Source organism: Macrotis lagotis, chromosome 4 (genome assembly GCF_037893015.1).
Source record: "Macrotis lagotis isolate mMagLag1 chromosome 4, bilby.v1.9.chrom.fasta, whole genome shotgun sequence".
NCBI lineage: Eukaryota > Metazoa > Chordata > Mammalia > Peramelemorphia > Peramelidae > Macrotis > Macrotis lagotis.
Genome location: NC_133661.1, coordinates 134,692,656 through 134,712,375, shown reverse-complemented (window position 1 = coordinate 134,712,375; position 19,720 = coordinate 134,692,656). Strand labels below are relative to the sequence as shown.

The 19,720-nt window shown below is 33.6% G+C and overlaps 1 long non-coding RNA gene across 2 annotated transcripts in view; it reads right to left on the bottom strand.

The window, feature by feature from the left end:
• Positions 1–19,720, bottom strand: part of LOC141520038 (uncharacterized) — a 623,376-nt gene that overhangs the window by 524,470 nt on the left and 79,186 nt on the right. For both annotated transcript variants that reach the window (XR_012477520.1, XR_012477521.1), the window contains exon 2: positions 4,214–4,303. This is a non-coding gene — a long non-coding RNA (uncharacterized LOC141520038). The remainder of the gene's footprint in view (positions 1–4,213; positions 4,304–19,720) is intronic.

Sequence of the window (19,720 nt, the reverse complement as noted above, 5' to 3'; positions counted from 1 at the left end):
AGAAGAGAATTAGAGTTGTCTTGTATAGCCTCAGAGAAGAAAAGTAGGGCCAGAGTAGAATATGAAGGAAGCAGGTTTTAACTCAATAAAAGTAGAGCTTTCTAATATAGTCCTGCAGCAATGAAAGAGATGCCTCATAAAGTAAAAAATTATTTATAAATAAAATTATTTAAATAAAGTCTAGATGACTATCATTTTTATTAAGTATTTTAGCTGAGGGATAGGAGTTGGACCTCTGAGATTTTATTGACTCAGAAACCATCTCTTAGATGTCTTTTTCATCCCTCCTCTCTTCCAAAGAAGCTATTACATATACTCAGACATTCTCTCTCTCTCACTCTCTTGAGGAAGTCAACTAAAAAATGGAGAAATGTAATGTATAACTAACCCATCATATAAACAGAAAAAAATATCAGTAGAAAGTTACTCAAAGTGACCCAGCATAAATACTATAATTCAATTAGGATTAAATTGAACCAGACAACAGTGAAGATGGGTGAAAAGGTGGTTGTGGTTACAGGAGCTATCTAGTTAAGTGGGAGATATAGTCAATGGGGAGTTTATCTTGCTGTCTTTCATTTGTTTATAACTGAGCAAGGAGAGTACCAAGGGCCATCAAGTCATTTGATTATTTAAATAAAATAACCCTTAGTTGAACCATTCAGCATAATCATCTTCCTTAACTATGCTGTCTCTAGAAGTAGGAGTTTCCTGTTTCACTTAGGGGAAATACATGATTTCAGAAATCAGAAAGCATCTAGTTCCTCCCTCTGTCTTCTTCCTAGCTATCTAGTTTCACTATTTTCACTTTTTTAAATAATGAAGAGGAGCCCTAAGAAATTATTTTTGTTCTTTTATAGATGCCATAGTGGTGTTTAGTATTTGAAATATGTGTATCTACAAGTGCACATACTTTCATTTTATTCTCTTTATTCTAACAGATGCTGATATATATATACATATATGTATGTATATGAATATATGTGTACTGTATAATTTGCCAACAACTTCACTTTGAAAATAACTTTGCTGCTTCAACTTGTAAAGTTCATACAGTCTATGTGGAAAATCTCTCTAATGCATTTTCCATAATATTACAAGTATTGTGTGTTCTGAAATTATAATATATTTTTATAGTAGTCAAAGTGGGATAATATGGCTATCACCTCCCTTACTCTAAGAATCATACTTAGTAATACTTTTAATAACCATAATCTATTTTATTATTAACAATTGCCATGAGGAGTCACTAGACCTTTGATTTCATTGTTATAAGTAACTTGTGGGTGAGGAAGCACAATCTACCAATGCAGATTGTCTTTCTACCCAATACTCCATGTTTTTAAAATATGTAAATCATAAAGTGTGATAAAATCTATCTTAAAATATAAATTGTTTCTCTTACTTTAATAAGTAGTTGGTGTAAAGTTCCAGCATAGATGGATTTGCCAGAGTACCCTTCTGATTGACCTTGCTTGTTATTTCTATTCTTGCCCTTGCCATCAAGCTGTATCAACTTGACTCTTATTAGTTGACTTAGATTTTAGATAATTCCTAAGCATCAGATTAAAAAAAAAGAGTAGATGTTTATACAGATGTATATCTTGAATATTTCTTGGGTAGTCACAAAAGTGGCTAATATGTCCAACAGAGTGTTTATTATTAACCCTATCAACCCTATAATCCACAAATTCTAATTCATCTTATTCCTTAACAGAATTGTTTGCTTATGGGAGGGAAGGGAGGGGTAAGGAAGGAATATTATCTGGTTCTACTGAAAAGATAGTGATAATCTGGTCTCTTAAAAACTAAAGTCAGCTTACTTTGCCTCACCATAACTGGATTTACCTCATAATGCTTATTAAACAATAGATGAGATGATTCAGTCTTCCTTTTACCAAGATGAGGTAGGGAAGAGGATTAATGGTGAATACTGGTAGCAAAAGACATTGGTTATATTTTCACATGGAAAGTTAATGACATTTCATGGCTGATCTGATCATCTTAGGGTCTTCTCACAGCTTATTGGTATGAATAACACATACAATAGATTGGCTCTCAATCTAGCTTGTTCATCACCTAGAAGCACAACTGCTCTCTCCCAAGAGGGAGCAACATATCAATAGCAGGCAAACAATCTTTTAAACCTACAGTTTGTGAGGTGACAAAGTAAGATAGAAATATGAGTTTTAAATTATTGTCATTTCAGCTTGTACATTTAATCTGCTAAGGTCACAGAACAAAGATACATTGGGAAGAATGCAGAGTTCAGGACAGGAGATGATTGCACCAGTGCAACTCCATCACATGGACATTTTTCTCCTCCAGTGTCTGTTTTATAAAACAAGTGGGCCTGGGGCTGCCTTTGGATTACAGCCCCTTGAAGTGATAAACATGCTGTTTCACTGAGATTTGCCCCAGGAGATAAACATTTCCGATGGATTTTTCTGACAAAGCCAAGAAAGCTAATAATTGCAATGGGGGGGGGGGGTACTGAAAACTGATTCAGTTTGATCACCTATGAAAAAGGGGGAAGGAACAAAAGGAGATTCACATTTGTAAGCATGAACTTGTCAAAGCTGTTTGAGGGGCCTTTGAATAAGCACATCCGTTTGGTTATAAATAAAGGCATCAGACAGTAATTTGCATGGATTAGGTTGTTAACATTTATCAATTTCTGGATTTTAAAGAACTCCCAAATTCTTGATAGGAGTATCTCTTTGTAGTGAAGGATTAATGGTGGGAGTGAAAGAATCTGATGAATTTAAAGCTACAGATGAGAGAAAGCAAAGCCATCCAGATCTCAACTGAGATACCATTAGTAGTTCCCATAAATCAAATCATGTTTATAGTGAGGATACAGTTGAATTACCATCTGGACTTTTTAACCTCGACATTTATTTCCAAACCTTTCTCTAATATTGAAAGTAAACTTAACCCTTCCTTTCATCTCCAAGGTTTTGTCTTTATGCCAGTTCTCATTGAGAGGGAATGATCTGATTTCTGATGAGGACAGAATGTCACACGTGGCAGGAGATTGGAACTCAGATGTTTCTTGCGTAAGAACAAATCATAAAAGACAGAAAATGCACTTAACTTTGAACAACATCAGCTCAAAAAGAGTTTAATACAAAATTGGGAGCAGGAGAGAAAAGTAGGTGAGGGTCATATTAATACAGCAAATTTAAATTAAGGATGCTGATAAAACCTAGTGAATATGATATAGCTGAAATATTTTGTCTAGAATTGGAGTGCTTCTATTACAAATGGAGAAATGAAAGAAATTAATACAGATCTTTTTCAGTGATTCAGGCCAAAGACCCAAATGAAATTCTAAATAATTTTAAAAGTTTTACTGAGGGTTTCATGACTTTTGTTCTTAATTTTTTATTTTAATGTTTCTGTTATCATTCATAAATACAAAAATTTTCAAAATACTTGATGAGCTGTTTCTCCCTTATTCCACTTATCTTACTTCTGGATCTCAAGCATCCTACAAGGCAGGGAGTATGTCTTTGATTTTATCTTTTCCACAATACCTTACAGGGTCTAATGTTCCAGTAACCTTACTGAATCCTTTCTACTGGGATGGGAGAGAATGTTAGGGATCAGAGGTTTATTAAACTGGCAGAATAAACTGAAGGTTTTTCCTCCCTTCTGTTTCCTATTCTAAGGCAAAAATACAAATTGGCTTATGTGAACCCAAATAAATTTCAATAAAGGATTGGCAAGTGCAGAGGCTATTTTTTCCAGAGAACCACAGCATTTTAAAGAAGATAAAGAGATTTTTTTTATCACACCATTTTAAAGGGAAAGAGACTTTTCTTCTACTTCTCACTCTCTTTAACCCTCCTCCCTCAAAAAAAAAAAAGGAAAAGAAAAACATACACAGAAGATTTTGCTCTATGAGTTTAAGACAATAAATACTTTATCCTATCTGGGCAAGAAAATTAAATTGAGAGCTTGATTCTCACTATTTTGATTTGAAATTCCTTGTAGATGCCAACATTTGAATAGGATTAACTTCTGAAGTGTTGCAGTGCTGAATAACTTTTTCAACTTCATATATTCCTTTGGAAATTATTCAGAGTTCTCAATTATCCAAATAATGCAAAACTTAATATGGTATTGTGGAGTTTGTCAGTGTCATAAGAGAAAGTTTGAAACATTCAGAAGGAAAGAAAGGTCAAAATGACCATTCACATTAGCCTACCTTTAAAGCCAAGAGACAGCTCTCATCTAAGGATTAGTATTCCTTTCAAAGGTTTAGTATTTCCATTTCCAGATGAACTCAGTATCTTATCTGCAGGGTACAGAACAAAGAGACAAATCAACAACAACAGCAACCCTCAATTTTTTTTTCTTTTTCTTCCAATTCCAAACAAGTATAATTTAAAGGAAGGTTCAATCCTGATTTTTATTGCGAACTGGTTGAGCTGTCATTACCAACTAATTGGTCTGTCAGAATTGTCTCTGTAAATATTGTAGGCCAAAGTAACTGCCAGCTACAATAACTGTGGAATTTTGAATGACAAGTAGTTTTGTGAAAATTGAAGCCTTAAGAGAGCAGTTAGAATAATGCCATTTAATTGAGGAAATGTGAGTTTAGGGCTCTCCATTTATTTCTTTATTCCATTTCCTTACAAATAAAGAGTTATTTGGCTATGAAACTTGGCTGCTGGGACACTCAACCCATACTTATCACTAAACCTCTTTCGTGCAAGGGCTTTCTTTAGAAAAAAAAATACTGCTCTTAAAGGTTGATTTGATAAGTTTCTTTGTGTCACTGTATCTTTCAATATGACATGAAGGTTTTTCACCCAGCCCTCATTATAGATGACCTAACATTTGGCTCCCCTGCTGATGCCAGAATCCTTTCTCTTTGGTTACTGGCAACATTGATGCCATTTCCTATCTCTTTCCTTCCTGAAGTTACCTAAACCAAAAACTCTGGGCTTTTGTTGAAATGATTTTCTGCTTTCCTCTCTTGTGTGCTGGGTGTCACATTATCTGTGAAAAGTTGCAACTAACTTCCTCTGACTTTGGACACAGGAAGGGGAAATGACCAGAAGTAAAGTTACTGATTTGATTTAAGAGGTCAAGGGTCTTGGGAGGGTGAATGAACATTTATCCAAAAGCTCAGGCTGCAGAGTATGCTTTTTTTGTTGTTGTTGTTATTATTGACAGTCATTTGTTATTGCTATATTGGAAACACTCAGCTAAAAATTAAATAGTCATAGAAAAATTAGAAGATTCCTTATGGAAGATAATGTATATGTGTAAAATGTAGATACTCAGATTGTTTCCCTTATAATTACAGTTCATGCTAACATGGCACTTCGCAAGAAGCCCTCTGAGGGTAGTCAATTAACTAGCATTTCTTATGAATGATGAAAAACACCAGAAAGACTAAGAAAAAAACAAATTACAAAATCCCCTACCTTCAAGAAGCTTATAATCCAATTAAATATTATCTTCATTTTACAAATGAAGAAACAAGTTCCAATGCTGTGATTTGTCCATGATCATAGAATGAGTAAGCATAGATTTATCTGAGCTTTTCTTTAAGTCCAATATTGTTTTGTGAAAATCAATACAAAACTTAAGTGTACTTTTAAATCATACTATAAATTCCAAATTTTATATTTGAAATTTAACAAGATAGATTTTTTGACTTGACCTAGTTTATGAAAAATCCAAACATGTGCTTCACATATGCAATTTGTTGAAGAAATAAATTTATAGTTAAGGATATACTGTTTCAATAACAAAGGCAGTTAGGTTAATTTGCATATTTTATTCTCTTATGATGTGTCATAGCTGTTTAATATTTTATGCTCCTCTCATTCATCTACATCATTTTATTCTGTCCACAAGTCAATATCTATGCTTAATTGTTCTATATATGAAGTCATAGCATCTCAGAACTAGAGAAATATTAGAAATCATCTAGTATAACCTCTTTTTTCATCAACTGGGAAACAGGTTCAAAGAAGTAAAATGGGATCTGCTGAATGAAAATTACTTAGCTAATTATTGATACAATTAGGAATCAACCTATTTTGATTCTCTGTCCAATCCTCTTTCTACTATCCTAGGTTAAGTAACACTGTTTTAGATGTTCATGTTATAATAGACTTTACAGGACTCAATTTAGATTCCTCTGGCTCTTTTGAATCATCATCATCATCATAATAACAATAATAATTAATGATAATAATAATAAAGTCAACATTTTTATAATCCTTCAAGTTCTGAAAAGAAATCAATATGTTACTTTCATTTGATCATAGTGATTGTTCATGTGGCTCTAAAGTTACATATCTTTGAGAACCAGTACCCTAAAACAAGACTTGGAAACAGAAAGTCAAATACTTGAAATACTGAAGTACTTTAAACAAAATAACATAATGGGTAAGTCCTTCAGGATGGGTGGGGGATCCTTTAGAAAGCTGACTAAGTCAAATGCAAATATATTGTCCGTTATCATTTTCTACTGTCACACCTTTAAGTCTCAGTACAATGAGTATTAAGACAAAGGAGGAATTTCCCTTAAAATAGGAAGAAAATGCTTAAGGAAACTGGAATGACAAGAGAACAATCACACCCATTTGAGTGAGGTCATTATCAAATCTTCATATACTGAGCCAATAACTGAATCCTCTTGGTCCTAAAATATTAGGAGTGAAATGGAATAGACATGGGAAGAATAAGAGGGAGTGGAAGGAGTTGTTGTTAAGTGTAAATAAAAAAATGATAATCTCAAGAATTTATATAATATTTTAAAGTTCCAAATGACTCTACAATGATCAGATTTGATTCTTAAAAAACCTATACTAAATAGTAAGGTTAAATGATCTGCCTAGGGTCACTCAATTAGTAAGTGCCTGGTGCATGATATAAATTCAGGTTTTTCTGACTCCAGGAACAACTCTATCCAATGTACTAGTTAACTTGGTCCAAAGGAGAATAATAGACTGTTACTGATATAAGCACATATAAAACATAATAGGGATTAGAATAACTGACTCAGCATCCAGAAGTTAAAGAGTTAATATCAGACAGTCATTTCACTAATTACCTCAATATATAAATCTGTAAAAGTATTACTTACTACAAGTAAGTAGTAAAAACTAAAAATGTACACTTTTATTTAAAATATAGAATTTGGGGACAGCTAGGTGGTGCAGTGGATAGAGTACTGGCCCTGGAGTCAGGAAACCTGAGTTCAAATGTGACCTCAGATACTTAATTACCTAGTTGTGTGAATCTTTGGCAAGTCACTAATCCCATTGCCTTACAAAAAAAAAATAAAATAAAATATAGAATTTGGAAGTTAATAATAAATTTAAAATATGTATGCTTAAATTTGATATCTATGTATCTATCTATCTATATATATATCACCGTTAGATTTATTTATATACTTATAAATGCATGAATTTGAGCATCTAACATGTATATATAATTATATTTGTATGTGTGTGTATATATATATATATATATATATATATATATATATAATCATCTCTACATTTAGGAGCACATAAGTTTAGGGATAAAGGAAACTTCTAGAAAAGTAACCTCTTCCACCATTATAGGTATTCATCTTCTCTTCAACTTTTAGTTTTAAAGATATACCAATGGTCATAAACAATTAAGTGACTGCCCAAGGTGTTAGAAGTAGAATTTAAAATCAGTTATTCCTTGCTTCAAGTCCTATACTTTGTCCATTCTGGCATACTTCTAACTTCCTCCAACTCTCTCTGTCTCTCTCTCTCTCTCTGTCTCTGTCTCTGTCTCTGTCTCTGTCTCTGTCTCTGTCTTTGTCTCTGTCTCTCTCTATATTTATGTATACACATATTCATATGTGTGCATGTATACATACATTAACACACATACTTTCATATATGTATATCTTAGGTATAGGAAAATATTTATTAAATGAACTGAAAAAAACAAGAAGAAAAATGCAAAAAATGGCATGCAATTAAAAATACTTCTAGCTTGATTTTTGTAAAATAAGAGATGATAGAAAGTGAAAAATGAAGGAAGAAAGGACATTGACACCAAATTCAATGATTTCATGCTGAAATTTAAATCACTTGCCATAAAGGATCAAAAAGAAATTAAAAACTGACTTAATCAGTAAACATTTGACTTCCTTGCCAAGCAGAGAGATACATGACAGCCAAGAGCAACACTAATTTCAAATATATATTTGTAAATCTTACAGAGAAATTTGATGGTAGATTATCAGCTATACTGGATCATAAAACAGAATCAGTGGAAGAAAACCAAACTTAAAGAAAGCTTAGCAACTAAGTCAAGTGAACTGAAGAGCATTTAAAATGAAACTGGAATAAAAATAAATAAAAGAACTGCAAAATAATTTGTAATCAATTATTTAATGATGATATTTGGACACCAGATATATATATCTAAATTTTGTGGAGATGACACTGAAAACAAGGAAGGTGGAAAGGGCATCTATATGAAAGTGAGTAAATACAAAGAACTGTGTTAATGGAAACTTGAATGCTTGAGGAATCAATTCTCAAGATATCAGAAGAAGGCTAAGAGGTCAAAGGAAAAGGTGAAAAATTATGGAGAATCAAAGAGCTTGCTGCAGGACTAGAGCAGGACAGCTGTTGTTGCATTGTAGGCCCATGATCTTGTTTTCAATTCCAGAGAAAATTTCAAGAAATAATTAAAGAAATGATTAATGAACATCCATAATAAGAAATTGTGATTACAAAAAAAGTCAGTATAGCCTCTTCAAGGCTAATTCATGCAAGATTAACCTCATTTTCTTTTTGGTACAGGAAAGCAAAACTTGTAGTTCAGGGGTGGAGAGAGGGTGGTGGAGATAGAATTAACTCAATTTTAGCCAGCATTTTAGAATGTATTTTATATTTTTCTGTAAAAGAGATTGGAGATATGTGGATTTGATGATAATATAAGATGGATCTAGAAGCTATTAATGATTCATTGTCATTTTAGCAGGAAGTCTCTAGCAGAGTTCCTCAGAGATACAGGAACATTTCTATCAATGATGGCTAAAGATAAATATGCCATACTCATTAAACGTGTACATGATGTGAAGCTAGCTAGGCTGGGTAGCTTACTGAATGTTAGGTTACAAAAATCTTGATAGGATGAACTATTAGACTAAGCCAATGATTTTTTTTGTCTTGACCTATGAAATGACTCCTCCTCCATGATGCTTTTGTTTTCCTTTCTCAGAACACAAAGAGTACTTTCTCTTTTACTTAAAAGTTAATTGTACATAATTATCCACTTAGAAGATTCTTGAAGTCAGAGACAGTCTCATCTTTACACCTTTCCTGAATCTAGTAGTGTTGTACATGACAAATGTTTAATTCTTTTTTTCTGAAATAAATGCAATTTTCCTCCTAGAACCTGTTGAATTAGAAGGGGGGAGGGGCCCACTGTAGGTGATCCATTCTACCTAGTGAATTGCTTATGTATGCAAACAATATAAGTTCTCTAAGGAACATCCTGAAGTCATTTTTCAGCTAGTGCCAACAAACTCATTAACAGCTCCTTAACCAGAATGATAAGTTGTTTCTTAATGAAGAGAAAAATAAATACCTTCACTAGCTTACTAGAAGTCACACATCATTCTTAAGGAACTCCTTATGTTCCACTAGGGACATTTGTGTGCAGCCTTTTATGCAAACTAAAATGGTTTATTTTCAAGTCTTTTTAAGCAGTTCAGATAAGTAAAGATACAAGAATAACTGCTTTCATTTGCAGTGTCCACCAGGAAACCTAAAAAGTGGATTCAGATCAATTGATGTTGTAACATCTGAACTCCAAACAAGAGTACAATTTGGAGATGAGAGTAAAGGATGATGTGACTTTTACAAAAGTTCAGTCATATTCCATTTCTTGCCCCCACCAACTCTCCATCTTCTTTCTACAACTTCTGGTCTTTGCCTGTAATAGAAACAATGAAGTATACCTGACTGATTTTCATTTTTTTTTAACCTTACAATCGATGTAGCCAGAACTAAGGATGCCTGGCAGATTGGTAGTACAGTTTACATTTCTAGGCCAATGTGGTTTGACTCAGTCTTCCCACATCTCAGACAAGCATCTAAATTAAGCTACTAGACCTCATGAGGTTAACGTACCAGTAGCAGAATAGACCCCTGGTATATCTAGGGCACCATTTTCCCTTTATTATCAAAAAACAAAAACACTTCAAACTCATTTTCATTTTCAAAGACTTGATTGTTAGTTTTTAACTCTGAGCAAAGCTTGTAGTCATCACATTGAATGAGCAGAGTATATTTGATAAAACATACAAGACTACTATTTTCTTGGAAAGCATATTTATGTGCCTACTGTGTATGATTATGACCCATCGTTGTTAGAAGAAATCAGTAAGTGATCTCAGTGCATATTTGCTTGGGTTTACTTATGCTAGTTATTTTGCAACATAATGATTATGATCATACAAAACCACAAAGACCACAACCAACAGATTCTGGAGAATTTTTTATGGTTTTTCATTAACTTAGTTGGCTTCTGTAAAAGAAACTATATAATGTTGTCTTTTCTTTCTCTAAACCTTTTCTTGGTAATTTCATTAAATCCCAAGGGCTTAACTGTCTTATGGAGATGACTCCCAGACATCCCTTGCCTGGGATGGGTTTCCTCCTTACCTCTGATTCATAATGTCCTTTTCTTTCTTTCAGTGAGACCTCTCCTGATTCTCCCAACTGTGAAGTCCCTTCTTCTCAAACTATCTTGTGTTTAACTATTTTGTTTAATTTTGTATTTGTTAACTTTTACATGGATGCCACACATATTTTCATATGTGCCTATTCCCCCTGCATAGAATGCAAGTTTATTGTGAGTAGGGGTTGTTTCTTTTTTTTTTCCTAGTTTTATTTTTAGCCCCTCACATATTGCCTGGGACTTTTTGGATGACTGATTGCTTCTCAAACTTGCCTATATGGGATAGAGATGTAGAGGGTTCTTCTAGAAAGGGGGTATTTATGGGTTTATGAGGTGCTTTGCATATGTTACCTCATTTTATCCTCAAAAAAATTTTGCATTTTACTGATTAGTAAACTGAGGCTGTGAAAGATTGAATGACTTGCCAATCATCACATAGTTTGTCTGAGGCAAGATTTGAATAGATTTTTCCCTAAGTCTAGGTTCATGGCTCTATATATGTACCACCTAACTAAATTTCATTGAGTACAGAAACCATTTCTTATATATTTTTGCACCATCTTTAGAGTCTAGGATAGTGTTTTGCTTATTTATTTATTCATCTGTCCATCCATTGACTATATTTTTATATACCTAGAAAACACTGTGTCAGTGGAGAGTATACAAAGAAAATTATGCTAAATCTCTGTTATTGTAGGGTTTACAATCTGACAGATTATGGATACTTAAAAATTATTGTTGAACTTTGACTATGCTTGATGCTCTTCTCAAGGAAAAATCAATAGGAAAAAAACAGTTCTTAATGCCAAAGATCTTACAGTCTAGTTGAGAAAGTATGTCCTAATCACAAAAAACTATCATATAAATTACACTATAAATGAATAATAAAGTGTTTTTTCATAATTTTTTCATAATTTACCAAGATCTAGCCTGTAGTAATAAACTATAGAAATGTATTTTTATTTCATAAGATCGCATGATTGAGAACATGATCTTGAACCAGGAGGGATCCTGAAGACCATTTATCTTATCTCATTTTTATCCATAAAATAATCATTATGTACAATGTATTTTTTTTTAGTTTGCTTTTTTTTAGTTTTTGCAAGGCAATGGGGTTAAGTGGCTTGCCCAAGGCCACACAGCTAGGTAATTATTAAGTGTCTGAGGCAGGATTTGAACTCAGATACCCTTGACTCTAGGGCTGGTGCTCTATCCACTGCACCACCTAGCCTCCCCTTGTACAATATATTTTTGCCTGTTCTTTCATTTATATTTTTGTCTAATGTGCTGTGAGTTTCACCTTCCTTAATGTTCTTGCTTTCCATACTCAAATTTGGGGCTACTCTTATTTGCTCAGTTCCTTTTGTCTTTTTGTTCCAAATTATAAAAAAATTATTCTTTATGATCTATAACAAATTTTTTGTACGTGAGCTAAAATTGAAGGATTCATTCATATTTCCAAGAAAAACAAATGTCAAATACCTTCTAAATTATTTCAGCCAATGTGGTGCTATTATTGGAGGAGCAAGGTAACACAGTAGACAAAGTGTTGGGTCTAGAGTCAAAGATTCATCTTCCTGTGTTCAAATATGGGCTCAGTCTCTAACTGCATAACCCTGAACAAGTCACTTAACCCTGTCTGCCTCAGTTTTCAAATCTATTAAATTAAGCAGGAGAAGGGGTGGCTAGGTGGCGCAGTGGATAGAGCACCAGCCCTGGAGTCAGGAGTACCTGGGTTCAAATCCTGTCTCCGACACTAAAATAATTACCTAGCTGTGTGGCCTTAGGCAAGCCACTTAACCCTGTTTGCCTTGCCAAAAAAAACCCCCTAAAAAATAAATAAATTAAGCAGGAGAAACAAGAATGCCCATTGTCACCACTGCTATTCAATATAGTATTAGAAAAGCTAGCTGTAACAATAAGAAATAGAAATTGAAGGAATCAGAATTGGCAATGAGGAAGCAAAACTTTCACTCTTTGAAGATGATATGTTGATATACTTAGAGAACCAAAGAAAATCATCTAAAAAACTCCTTGAAACAATTAACAAATTCAGCAAAGTAGCAAGATATAAAATAAAACCACACAAATCATCAGCATTTCTACATATGAGCAACAAAGCCCCAAGAGCAAGAGATAGAAAGAGAAATTCCATTTAAAGTAACTATAGACAGCATTAAATCCTTGGGAATCTACCTCCCAAGACAAACCCAGAAACTGTATGAACACAATTATTAGACACTTCTCACCCAAATAAAGTCAGATGTAAATAATTAGAAAAATGTCAAATGCTCATGGTTAGGTTAAACTAATATAATTAAAATGACAATTCTACCCAAATTAAATGGCTTATTCAGTGCCATACCAACCAATCAAAAACCAAATAACGAGTTTACTGAGCTAGAAAAATAGTAACAAAATTCATATGAAGCAACAAAAGGTCGAGATTATCAAGGGAACTGATGAAAAAAATGTAAAGGAAGGTGGCCTAACTCTACCAGATCTAGAACTACAGTATAAAGAGGCACATCAAAACTGCTTGGTAATGGTTAAGAAATAAAGTAATGGATCAGTGGATTAGGATAATTTTAAAAGAAATTGCAGTAAATGACTACAACAATCTACTATTTGACAAATACAAAGACATCAGCCACTGGGATAAGAACTCACTATTTGACAAAAATTGTTGGAAAAAACTGGAAAATAGTATGGAAAGAACTAGGCATAGATCCCCATTTCACACTCTATACCAAAATAAGATCAAAATGAGTACAGAATTTCGACATAAAGAGTGACACCATAGATAAATTATTAGACCAAGAAATATTCTATCAGATCTATGGAAAGGGGATAATTTATGACCAAATAAGAATTAAAGCAAATTATAAACTGTAAAATACATGTTTTTCCTATATTAAATTAAAAAGGTTTTGCATGAATAAAAGCAATGCTATCAAAATTAGAAGGAAACTGGGAAACAATCTTCACAACTAGAAGTTCTGAAAAAGGTCTCATTTCTAAAATACATAGAAAAGTGCATCAAATTTATAGTCACAAGTCATTCCCTAATTGATAAAAGGTCAAAGGATATGAATAGACAGTTTTCAAATGTATTAGACAACTGTGTTAGACTGGTTATGGACATTGGTATCCTCATCCAGAGGAAGAAAATCAAATCAAAACACAAACACAAACAACAAAAAAAGCAATCCTTCAGAATTTGATGAACACTTTATAAAAATTATCTCTTATGTATCTCTTTCCCTTAATTCTAATTATTCATACCAAAAAAATAACTAATTTGCAAACATGTTTATTAAAAATATGTATTTACAATGCTAATCTCACTGTTCAATGCTGGGGGGGGGTGGAAGGAAATTTTGTAACTTAAAAATATACATGTGCATATGAATGAAAATAAATAAATAAAGAAAAAAGAAAAAATAACCAAGAGAAGGAAATGGCAAATCATTCCAGTATTTTTGTCAAGAAAACTTCAAATGGGTTCATAAAGAATTGGGCATAACTGAAAACAACAGTGAACAGTGAGATCAAAGAGAAGGAAGATGCTGCCATCAGTAATTAAGATCAACAACCCAAGAACCTCCAAACTCAAAGAAGATGAGAAAAGTCAATGAATAGGATACAATAGGTAGAATTTACAGAGGGACATATTTCAGACCAATGTAAGGAAAAACTTCCCAACATTAGTGTTGCTATTTACTGTTCTATAAGAAATAGAAAATTGTATGAATTCAGAGGAACATGGAAATATATAGATGAATAGATTCAGAGAAAGATGAAAAAGAGAAAAATTTATGCAAGATTATACAAGATTTTAATGAAAAAGAACTATAAAAGACTTTAAGAATTCTGATTAATACAACGATCAACTGATGATGATGAATCTATCTACCTCCAAAGAGGGGTTGGATTCAAATTACAGAATGACAAAAACATTTTCATAATTTGTAGTTACATAGTCTCAACTTGGGTCATTATCTCCAGAACTTCAGACTCTGCCCCTGGGTTATAAGAGACCAATTTTGGTCTTATCTTGCTTAAATCCAGGTCTCTGTACTCTGTTATCCCTATGCTGTGTTACAAAGTATAATCTCCTGTTGATAGAACTCATTTATATGTTGCCTTCCCTTTTAAAATGACAGTTCATTGAAGGCAGGTATACTCTCATTTCCTTGTATTTATCTCTGGACCAAATATATAGTCTATTTTATTAATGCTTTAGCTATCAAAAATATAAAGTGTGTGGGGCAGCTAGGTGGTGCAATGGATAGAGCACCAGCCATGGAGTCAGGAGGATCTAAATTCAAATTCAGCCTCAGACACTTAATAATAGCCTAGCTGTATGACCCTGGGCAAGTCACTTAACTCCATAGCCTTAAATAAATAAAAAATTTTAAATATATATAAAGTGTTACCATGTTAATGTAAAATATACCTTGACAGATAATTTTTATTAAGATAAATGTAAAGTCCTACACCTGCTCTAAAAATCAACTATCAAGTACAATATAATGTCTAGGCAATGAATATGGCTAGACAACTGATCATCTGAAAAAATTACTAGGGGTGTTTAATAATGACAAGGCCAGTAAGAGTCAGAACTGTGACACGCTATTAAAAAAAAAGAATTACCAGGGGCCAACTACATGGCACAGTAGATAAATCACTGTTTCTGGAGTCAAGAAGATCTGAGTTCAAATCCAACCTCAGACATGTAACAAATTGTCTACCTGTGTGACCCTGAGCAAGTCATTTAACCCCATTGCCTTAAATAGTTGAAAAAAAATTTTTGAAAAGAACTACAGTAAAAGAAGTATACCATTAGCTAAAAGGGAAGCAATAATCACATTGAACTCTGCTATAGTGAGAGCACATTTGGGTCACTATTCAATTCTAGGTATCACATTTAAGTAAAGACTTTAACAGGTTGATATATTTGCAGGAATAGAAAGTAGAATGATATAATTTCTATTCCCTTCACCGTATGAAAATTGGTTGTAGGAACTAATGGTGTTTACCCTGGAAAAGAAAAGACTTAAGGGACATGTGATAGCTGTGCTCAACTGTTTGACAGGTTGCTGTATGGAAAAGGGATTAAATTTGTTTGGTTCTAGTGGATAGAAATGAGGGCTTTTCTAAAGGTAGAATTGGAAAAAAGGCAGATGTCAGCTAAACATAAAGAAAACTTTCCAAATAATTTGAGCTGTCCAAAAGTGGAATGGACTGCTTTAGGAAATAGTGATTCTCTCTCACCGAAAGTTTTCAAAGCTGTATAAGAATTTGCAATGGATTTTATAAAAGCAATCCAGGCTCTGGTTTCTGCCCAACCCTGAGATTTTGTGATCCTATGATTATTCAACTAATTAGCTTTAGTGTATTTCAAGTCTTTTCCTGTTATATTCTGAATATGATGAAAAAAAAAGAATTGAACTAGTCTCCATGATGTTTCTTACACCATTATTTCATCTGTGCATAAACTGACCAAGAATATCATAGATTTTATTATTCTTTTCCATTTCTCTGTGGGTCTCAAAAATCAAAGGAGAATGGGAATAAATGAAGATCTATGACAACTAAGTCTGAACCCTATCCAGATGTTGCTTACTACTTTGGATATTGGGTTTTTAATATCTCCTGGATGATTTTCAGTTTGCATCCAGATCCTGATTTAGCCCCCACCTCTTTAAGATGTTTTTTCCTGTCATGTGTACACTGCTCTGCCCCAAAGAAAGATATCTCTCTCATTCTTCTGGTCTTCAGTCAATCTCTAGTTGTTTTGACTCATGACTTTGTTTATAGATAAGTCTTTCAACAGTAGCCTTTTGTATTTTGGGCAAGCTAGTGTATCTTTATCTCTCATCCTCAAAATATTCACTTACTGAGTTTGCCATGACTTCCTCTTCTAGAGCAGAGAAGGGAAAAAAATTTGTTTTCATCTTTCAGATCCCAAATTTCAATTTTACTTTAATTATTTTTGTTATTTAAGGTATTTGTTATTTAAGGTATTTAAACAAAGAGGTTTTTTAAAATGCAAACAATCAACTTGTGCCAAAAATAGTCAAACTAAACATGAGAAATACCTCTGAGATTTGATATCACACTTATAAAAATGGCATATACAAATCTCTCTCTCTCTCTCCCCCTCCGTGTGTGTGTGTGTGTGTGTGTGTGTGTGTGTGTGTGTGTGTATAAACATACTATCTATTTGAGTACATATTTCTGTATATGGGTGTATTTGATCAGGAACAGTGACTTTGTTGGCATAGAGAACTCCTTGTCAGGAAAATAGCTCTCCTAAAGCAAGGTAATCACTCTTCTGTAATATCTAATTTTAGAGAGTAAACTGGGAGCTAAATGACTTGTCTAATTCGCAATCAGGTCTTTCGAATTCTGAGGCCACTAAACTACCCTTCCTCTTTATGGAGATTATAAAAGATGGAAATAACAATTGATGAAGGGGCTGTGGAAAGATAGATTATTTTGCCTGTTTGTTTGTTCTACCAGATCTGTGACTTCAATGTCATAACAGGTTCCCGATGAAGAGGTTGTCCTACCACCTCCCTTTTAATTTAGGGTCTTGGTGAGTTGCCTGGAGAACTGAGATTTGAAACTTGTCCAAGGTCATATGGTACAGTTTGTAGTACAGACATAACTTGAAGGCACATTATCCTGAGTCCAAGGCTAGCTCTTTATTCACCATCCTAAGCTACTTCTCATATAGGAAGAGAAGCAACTAATAGACTGGTATTGGAGTTGTGAATTCAAAAACAATTTGGAATTATGTAAAAAAAAAATCTCTAAACTGTTTATATCTTTTGGTCCCTCAATCCCATTGCTAGGTTTAAGTCCTAAAAGAATCAGATAGAAATAAAGATCATACATCTACCAAAAAATAAATGATATACACATTCCATACAAGGTGTGGTTTTTGAGGTACAAAAAAGGAAACAAATGGATCCTTCAAAGGGAGACTGACAATCCAAAACTGGAGTTCTAACTAAAGGATTATAAGAAATGATTCTATGAGGAATTAAATATGAGGAATTAAAAGAAGAAAATTAGCTTTTAAAATATTATTTACTTTATTGTTTGTCTTTATTATTCCTGTTGTTAACCCCAGGGCATTGCTTGATTATTTACATATAAACAATCGGTGACAAAAATTTTGGAGTAAAACAATTCATTGCATTAATGTATATTAAAATATTTCACAATATCATCAGTATCCTATTCCTCTATTTGTCCCATATCCCTTTTGTATATGAAAGCTTGGAACTCACTGCAGCCTGCAGTTAAGCTGGCTGACAAAACAGAAATTGAATCAATCCCTGAGAGCAATAGATTCAACCCTGGAAACCCCTCACACACTCTGCCAGTTGCTAGTATGCCTTCTGCTGTATGTGCCTCCCAGGGATTTCCCTGGGATGTTGCTTTTTAAGAGAAACATTTATAAAAACTACCCACTGTGCAAATCTAACATCACTTAGTGGTTTCCCAAGTACAGCTTGTAGGGATGATGTACAAGCTTCAGAAGTGAAGGGGGAAAAAAAAGTGACCCTACTGAAAAGAGACCTGCTGATAGAAATTATGCCCTGAATAAAATGGAAGGGGGGGGGGAGTCTGCTGGAAAGAAGAGCAATAACCTCCTATGCTTCAAATGCCTTTTTCGGGCATCCATTTTTCTCTGTTGATCTAGGACTGAAAAAAAAGTAAAATTAATTTCATAGAGAATCTACTGTGAAGTGATCAAAAAGTACTGATAGGAAAATGACCTAGAAAATTAATGCTTAAGACTGGCCTTAAACAGAGGGAAAAAATGGTAAACTCTACCTAAATAGTAGAAGTGGAAGAGCTCTTCAAGGGTCCACCTTTCCAAAGAACAAAAAAAAAACCCCAAAAAATCCCTACCTGACCTATCATAATTGTGTTCTTCCCACGAACTGGGTCAGAAAACCTCTTCATTAGACATAACCAAGAAAGGTAATTTTTCAGAAAACATGGATAAAATCCATAATTTGGGCAGATTAGAGTAGTGAATAATAAGCTTTGTTCAAGTCCTATCTCTGGCACATGCTGTCTCTGTGAGACAGAAAGACACAGGTCTAGCAATAGTATAAGAGCATGCCTACCTCTCCATATGAGAAGTGATTATAATATTGTGGTTTTTTTCCCCCTTTTGGCAAGGCAACAGGATTAAGTGACTTCCACAAGATTGCACAGCTAGGTAATTATTAAGTGTCTGAGGTCAGATTTGACCTCAGGTCCTCCTGTCTCCAGGGCCAGTACACTATCCACTGTGCCACCTAGCTGTCCCAGCAATATAGTATTGTGGACAGAGATTCAGGTTCAAGTTCCATTTCTGTGACATACTGACTGTATGACCCTTCAGTAACAGATAAATCCCTAATACAATAAATTACAACTTGTTACTCTACTCCAATTGAGGCAGTTTTTATATTGAGTTTCCCATATTGATGAAATTAGAGCTTGAGACCAAAGAAAAGATATCTAAGCTATAACTATATCTATACCTATGCAGATTTCACTTAGAAAAATCCTATGATTATCCTCTAGTTTTCCTCTACTAGTACACTAACACTGAATTAACTTATTTGAATTAGAAGATGTAGATGTCTTAGAATAAATCATCAAAATAGAACTGGCAGCTTTGGAAAGCAAGGGGAGAAACTGCAGTAAATGACTACAGCAATCTACAATTTGAGAAACCCAAAGACATCAGATTCTGGGATAAGAACTCACTATTTAACAAAAATTGTTGGGAAGACTGGAAAATAGTATGGCAAAAACTAGGCATAGATGCACATCTCATACCCTATACCAGAATAAGGTCAAAATGGATACAGGATTTAGACATGAAGAATGACATCATAGATAAATTATTAGACCATGAAATTATCTATTTGATCAATGAAAAAGGAATAAATTTATGACAAAACAAGAATTAGAGCACATTGTAAACTGCAAA